Consider the following 6661-nt stretch of genomic DNA (forward strand, 5'->3'; position numbering starts at 1 on the left):
ATGTTGATCCTCCGTCATCCATCATACCTGCTATGTAACATGTTGACCCTCTACCGTCATCCATCATACCTGCTATGTAACATGTTGTTCCTCCGTCATCCATCATACCTGCTATGTAACATGTTCATCCTCTACTGTCATCCATCATACCTGCTATGTAACATGTTGATCCTCCGTCATCCATCATACCTGCTATGTAACATGTTGTTCCTCCGTCATCCATCATACCTGCTATGTAACATGTTGATCCTCCGTCATCCATCATACCTGCTATGTAACATGTTGTTCCTCCGTCATCCATCATACCTGCTATGTAACATGTTGTTCCTCCGTCATCCATCATACCTGCTATGTAACATGTTGATCCTCTACCGTCATCCATCATACCCGCTATGTAACATGTTGTTCCTCTACTGTCATCCATCATACCTGCTATGTAACATGTTGTTCCTCTACTGTCATCCATCATACCTGCTATGTAACATGTTGTTCCTCCGTCATCCATCATACCTGCTATGTAACATGTTCATCCTCTACTGTCATCCATCATACCTGCTATGTAACATGTTGATCCTCTACCGTCATCCATCATACCTGCTATGTAACATGTTGATCCTCCGTCATCCATCATACCTGCTATGTAACATGTTGTTCCTCCGTCATCCATCATACCTGCTATGTAACATGTTGATCCTCCGTCATCCATCATACCTGCTATGTAACATGTTGTTCCTCCGTCATCCATCATACCTGCTATGTAACATGTTGTTCCTCCGTCATCCATCATACCTGCTATGTAACATGTTGATCCTCTACCGTCATCCATCATACCCGCTATGTAACATGTTGTTCCTCTACTGTCATCCATCATACCTGCTATGTAACATGTTGTTCCTCCGTCATCCATCATACCTGCTATGTAACATGTTGTTCCTCTACTGTCATCCATCATACCTGCTATGTAACATGTTGATCCTCCGTCATCCATCATACCTGCTATGTAACATGTTGTTCCTCCGTCATCCATCATACCTGCTATGTAACATGTTGTTCCTCCATCATCCATCATACCTGTTATGTAACATGTTCATCCTCTACTGTCATCCATCATACCTGCTATGTAACATGTTCATCCTCTACTGTCATCCATCATACCTGCTATGTAACATGTTGTTCCTCTACCGTCATCCATCATACCTGCTATGTAACATGTTGTTCCTCCGTCATCCATCATACCTGCTATGTAACATGTTCATCCTCTACCGTCATCCATCATACCTGCTATGTAACATGTTGATCCTCCGTCATCCATCATACCTGCTATGTAACATGTTGTTCCTCCATCATCCATCATACCTGCTATGTAACATGTTGTTCCTCCGTCATCCATCATACCTGCTATGTAACATGTTCATCCTCTACTGTCATCCATCATACCTGCTATGTAACATGTTGATCCTCTACTGTCATCCATCATACCTGCTATGTAACATGTTGATCCTCCGTCATCCATCATACCTGCTATGTAACATGTTGATCCTCTACCGTCATCCATCATACCTGCTATGTAACATGTTGATCCTCCGTCATCCATCATACCTGCTATGTAACATGTTGTTCCTCTACTGCCATCCATCATACCTGCTATGTAACATGTTGATCCTCCGTCATCCATCATACCTGCTATGTAACATGTTGATCCTCCATCATCCATCATACCTGCTATGTGAAGACCACTCCTCTGTATCCATAGTGCATCCTGTTGGCCCAGGCAACAGCCTGCTGTAAGTATGTACAGAGTTAGGTAAGTTATTATGATTGGGGCCCAGATGGAGCCTCTTGCTCTGGGTACATGGTTCATGTGTGGGAAGAGACTGAAGATGTTTCTGATGAACCTCCAGACCAACCACAGATTAACATGTTACTGTCTGAAGACAACAGAACAAAAGGAAATAAGCCTTGTAATATGTATTGCATGAACACTGAGGACTGGCTACTGCAGAGAGACAACCAAGCAACACCCTGGGGACTGGCTACTGCAGAGAGACAACCGAGCAACGCCCTGAGGACTGGCTACTGCAGGGAGACAACCAAGCAACACACTGGGGACTGGCTACTGCAGAGAGGCAACCGAGCAACACCCTGGGGACTGGCTACTGCAGGGAGACAACCGAGCAACGCCCTGGGGACTGGCTACTGCAGGAAGGCAACCAAGCAACGCCCTGGGGACTGGCTACTGCAGAGAGACAACCAAGCAACACCCTGGGGACTGGCTACTGCAGGAAGGCAACCAAGCAACACCCTGGGACTGGCTACTGCAGGAAGGCAACCGAGCAACACCCTGGGGACTGGCTACTGCAGGAAGGCAACCGAGCAACACAGTGGGGACTGGCTACTGCAGGAAGGCAACCAAGCAACACCCTGGGGACTGGCTACTGCAGGAAGGCAACCGAGCAACACCCTGGGGACTGGCTACTGCAGAGAGACAACCGAGCAACACCCTGAGGACTGGCTACTGCAGAGAGACAACCAAGCAACACCCTGGGGACTGGCTACTGCAGAGAGACAACCAAGCAACACACTGAGGACTGGCTACTGCAGAGAGACAACCAAGCAACACCCTGGGGACTGGCTACTGCAGGAAGGCAACCAAGCAACACCCTGGGGACTGGCTACTGCAGGAAGGCAACCGAGCAACACCCTGGGGACTGGCTACTGCAGAGAGACAACCGAGCAACACCCTGAGGACTGGCTACTGCAGAGAGACAACCAAGCAACACCCTGGGGACTGGCTACTGCAGAGAGACAACCAAGCAACGCCCTGGGGACTGGCTACTGCAGAGAGACAACCAAGCAACACCCTGGGGACTGGCTACTGCAGGAAGGCAACCGAGCAACACCCTGGGGACTGGCTACTGCAGGGAGACAACCAAGCAACGCCCTGGGGACTGGCTACTGCAGAGAGACAACCAAGCAACGCCCTGGGGACTGGCTACTGCAGAGAGACAACCAAGCAACGCCCTGGGGACTGGCTACTGCAGGAAGGCAACCGAGCAACACCCTGGGGACTGGCTACTGCAGAGAGACAACCAAGCAACGCCCTGGGGACTGGCTACTGCAGAGAGACAACCAAGCAACACCCTGGGGACTGGCTACTGCAGGGAGACAACCAAGCAACACCCTGGGGACTGGCTACTGCAGAGAGACAACCAAGCAACACCCTGGGGACTGGCTACTGCAGAGAGACAACCAAGCAACACCCTGGGGACTGGCTACTGCAGAGAGACAACCAAGCAACACCCTGGGGACTGGCTACTGCAGAGAGACAACCAAGCAACACCCTGGGGACTGGCTACTGCAGGGAGACAACCAAGCAACACCCTGGGGACTGGCTACTGCAGGGAGACAACCAAGCAACACCCTGGGGACTGGCTACTGCAGGGAGACAACCAAGCAACACCCTGGGGACTGGCTACTGCAGGGAGACAACCAAGCAACACCCTGGGGACTGGCTACTGCAGGGAGACAACCAAGCAACACCCTGGGGACTGGCTACTGCAGGGAGACAACCAAGCAACACCCTGGGGACTGGCTACTGCAGGGAGACAACCAAGCAACACCCTGGGGACTGGCTACTGCATGGAGACAACCAAGCAACACCCTGGGGACTGGCTACTGCAGGGAGACAACCAAGCAACACCCTGGGGACTGGCTACTGCAGGGAGACAACCAAGCAACACCCTGGGGACTGGCTACTGCAGGGAGACAACCAAGCAACACCCTGGGGACTGGCTACTGCAGGGAGACAACCAAGCAACACCCTGGGGACTGGCTACTGCATGGAGACAACCAAGCAACACCCTGGGGACTGGCTACTGCAGAGAGACAACCAAGCAACACCCTGGGGACTGGCTACTGCAGGAAGGCAACCAAGCAACACCCTGGGGACTGGCTACTGCAGGAAGGCAACCAAGCAACACCCTGGGGACTGGCTACTGCAGGGAGACAACCAAGCAACACCCTGGGGACTGGCTACTGCAGGGAGACAACCAAGCAACACCCTGGGGACTGGCTACTGCAGGGAGACAACCAAGCAACACCCTGGGGACTGGCTACTGCAGGGAGACAACCAAGCAACACCCTGGGGACTGGCTACTGCAGAGAGACAACCAAGCAACACCCTGGGGACTGGCTACTGCAGGGAGACAACCAAGCAACACCCTGGGGACTGGCTACTGCAGGGAGACAACCAAGCAACACCCTGGGGACTGGCTACTGCAGAGAGACAACCAAGCAACACCCTGGGGACTGGCTACTGCAGGGAGACAACCAAGCAACACCCTGGGGACTGGCTACTGCAGGGAGACAACCAAGCAACACCCTGGGGACTGGCTACTGCAGGGAGACAACCAAGCAACACCCTGGGGACTGGCTACTGCAGGGAGACAACCAAGCAACACCCTGGGGACTGGCTACTGCAGAGAGACAACCAAGCAACACCCTGGGGACTGGCTACTGCAGGAAGGCAACCAAGCAACACCCTGGGGACTGGCTACTGCAGAGAGACAACCAAGCAACACCCTGGGGACTGGCTACTGCAGAGAGACAACCAAGCAACACCCTGGGTACTGGCTACTGCAGAGAGACAACCAAGCAACACCCTGGGGACTGGCTACTGCAGAGAGACAACCAAGCAACACCCTGGGGACTGGCTACTGCAGGAAGGCAACCGAGCAACACCCTGGGGACTGGCTACTGCAGGAAGGCAACCGAGCAACACCCTGGGGACTGGCTACTGCAGAGAGACAACCAAGCAACACCCTGGGGACTGGCTACTGCAGAGAGACAACCAAGCAACACCCTGGGGACTGGCTACTGCAGAGAGACAACCAAGCAACACCCTGGGGACTGGCTACTGCAGGGAGACAACCAAGCAACACCCTGAGGACTGGCTACTGCAGGAAGGCAACCGAGCAACACCCTGGGGACTGGCTACTGCAGAGAGACAACCAAGCAACACCCTGGGGACTGGCTACTGCAGAGAGACAACCAAGCAACACCCTGGGGACTGGCTACTGCAGAGAGACAACCAAGCAACACCCTGGGGACTGGCTACTGCAGAGAGACAACCAAGCAACACCCTGGGGACTGGCTACTGCAGAGAGACAACCAAGCAACACCCTGGGGACTGGCTACTGCAGGGAGACAACCAAGCAACACCCTGGGGACTGGCTACTGCAGAGAGACAACCAAGCAACACCCTGGGGACTGGCTACTGCAGAGAGACAACCAAGCAACACCCTGGGGACTGGCTACTGCAGGGAGACAACCAAGCAACACCCTGGGGACTGGCTACTGCAGAGAGACAACCAAGCAACACCCTGGGGACTGGCTACTGCAGAGAGACAACCAAGCAACACCCTGGGGACTGGCTACTGCATGGAGACAACCAAGCAACACCCTGGGGACTGGCTACTGCAGGGAGACAACCAAGCAACACCCTGGGGACTGGCTACTGCAGAGAGACAACCAAGCAACACCCTGGGGACTGGCTACTGCAGAGAGACAACCAAGCAACACCCTGGGGACTGGCTACTGCATGGAGACAACCAAGCAACACCCTGGGGACTGGCTACTGCAGAGAGACAACCAAGCAACACCCTGGGGACTGGCTACTGCAGGGAGACAACCAAGCAACACCCTGGGGACTGGCTACTGCAGAGAGACAACCAAGCAACACCCTGGGGACTGGCTACTGCAGAGAGACAACCAAGCAACACCCTGGGGACTGGCTACTGCAGGGAGACAACCAAGCAACACCCTGGGGACTGGCTACTGCAGAGAGACAACCAAGCAACACCCTGGGGACTGGCTACTGCAGAGAGACAACCAAGCAACACCCTGGGGACTGGCTACTGCAGGGAGACAACCAAGCAACACCCTGGGGACTGGCTACTGCAGAGAGACAACCAAGCAACACCCTGGGGACTGGCTACTGCAGAGAGACAACCAAGCAACACCCTGGGGACTGGCTACTGCAGAGAGACAACCAAGCAACACCCTGGGGACTGGCTACTGCAGAGAGACAACCAAGCAACTGTTCTGGTGACATCTGTCATCCTGGAGATATTTTGAGGACATTCTGTTTGTGTAAAGATTCATGTATCTATGTTTTGTTGTCATTATTTTCACAACATGCTTTTCTTAATAAATACAATGCTTTTATCACATGATAATGTTTGTACTTGGAGACTGAACACTTGATTAATCAAGTGTAGACTAACGGTGAAATGCTTACTGACAGCCCTTCCCAGCAATGCAGAATAATAATAGAAACAAATAGCAACACAAGGAATAAATAATGAGCAATGACAGCTTGGCTATTTACATGGAGTAGCAGTACCTAGTCAATGATAGCTTGGCATTATAAATTAGGTATTTTATTAGGATCCTCATTAGCTGCAGCAAAAGCAGCAGCTACTCTTCCTGGGGTCCACACAGAACATGACACATGAAACATAATACAGAACATTAATAGACCAGAACAGCTCAAGGACAGAACTACATAAAACATTTTTTAAAGGCACACGTAGCCTACACATCAATACATACACACAAACTATCCAGGTCAAATAGGGGAGAGGTGTTGCTTTATCTGTTG

The sequence above is a fragment of the Salmo salar genome, chromosome 21 (assembly GCF_965601325.2).
Source record: "Salmo salar chromosome 21, fSalSal1, whole genome shotgun sequence".
Taxonomy (NCBI): domain Eukaryota; kingdom Metazoa; phylum Chordata; class Actinopteri; order Salmoniformes; family Salmonidae; genus Salmo; species Salmo salar.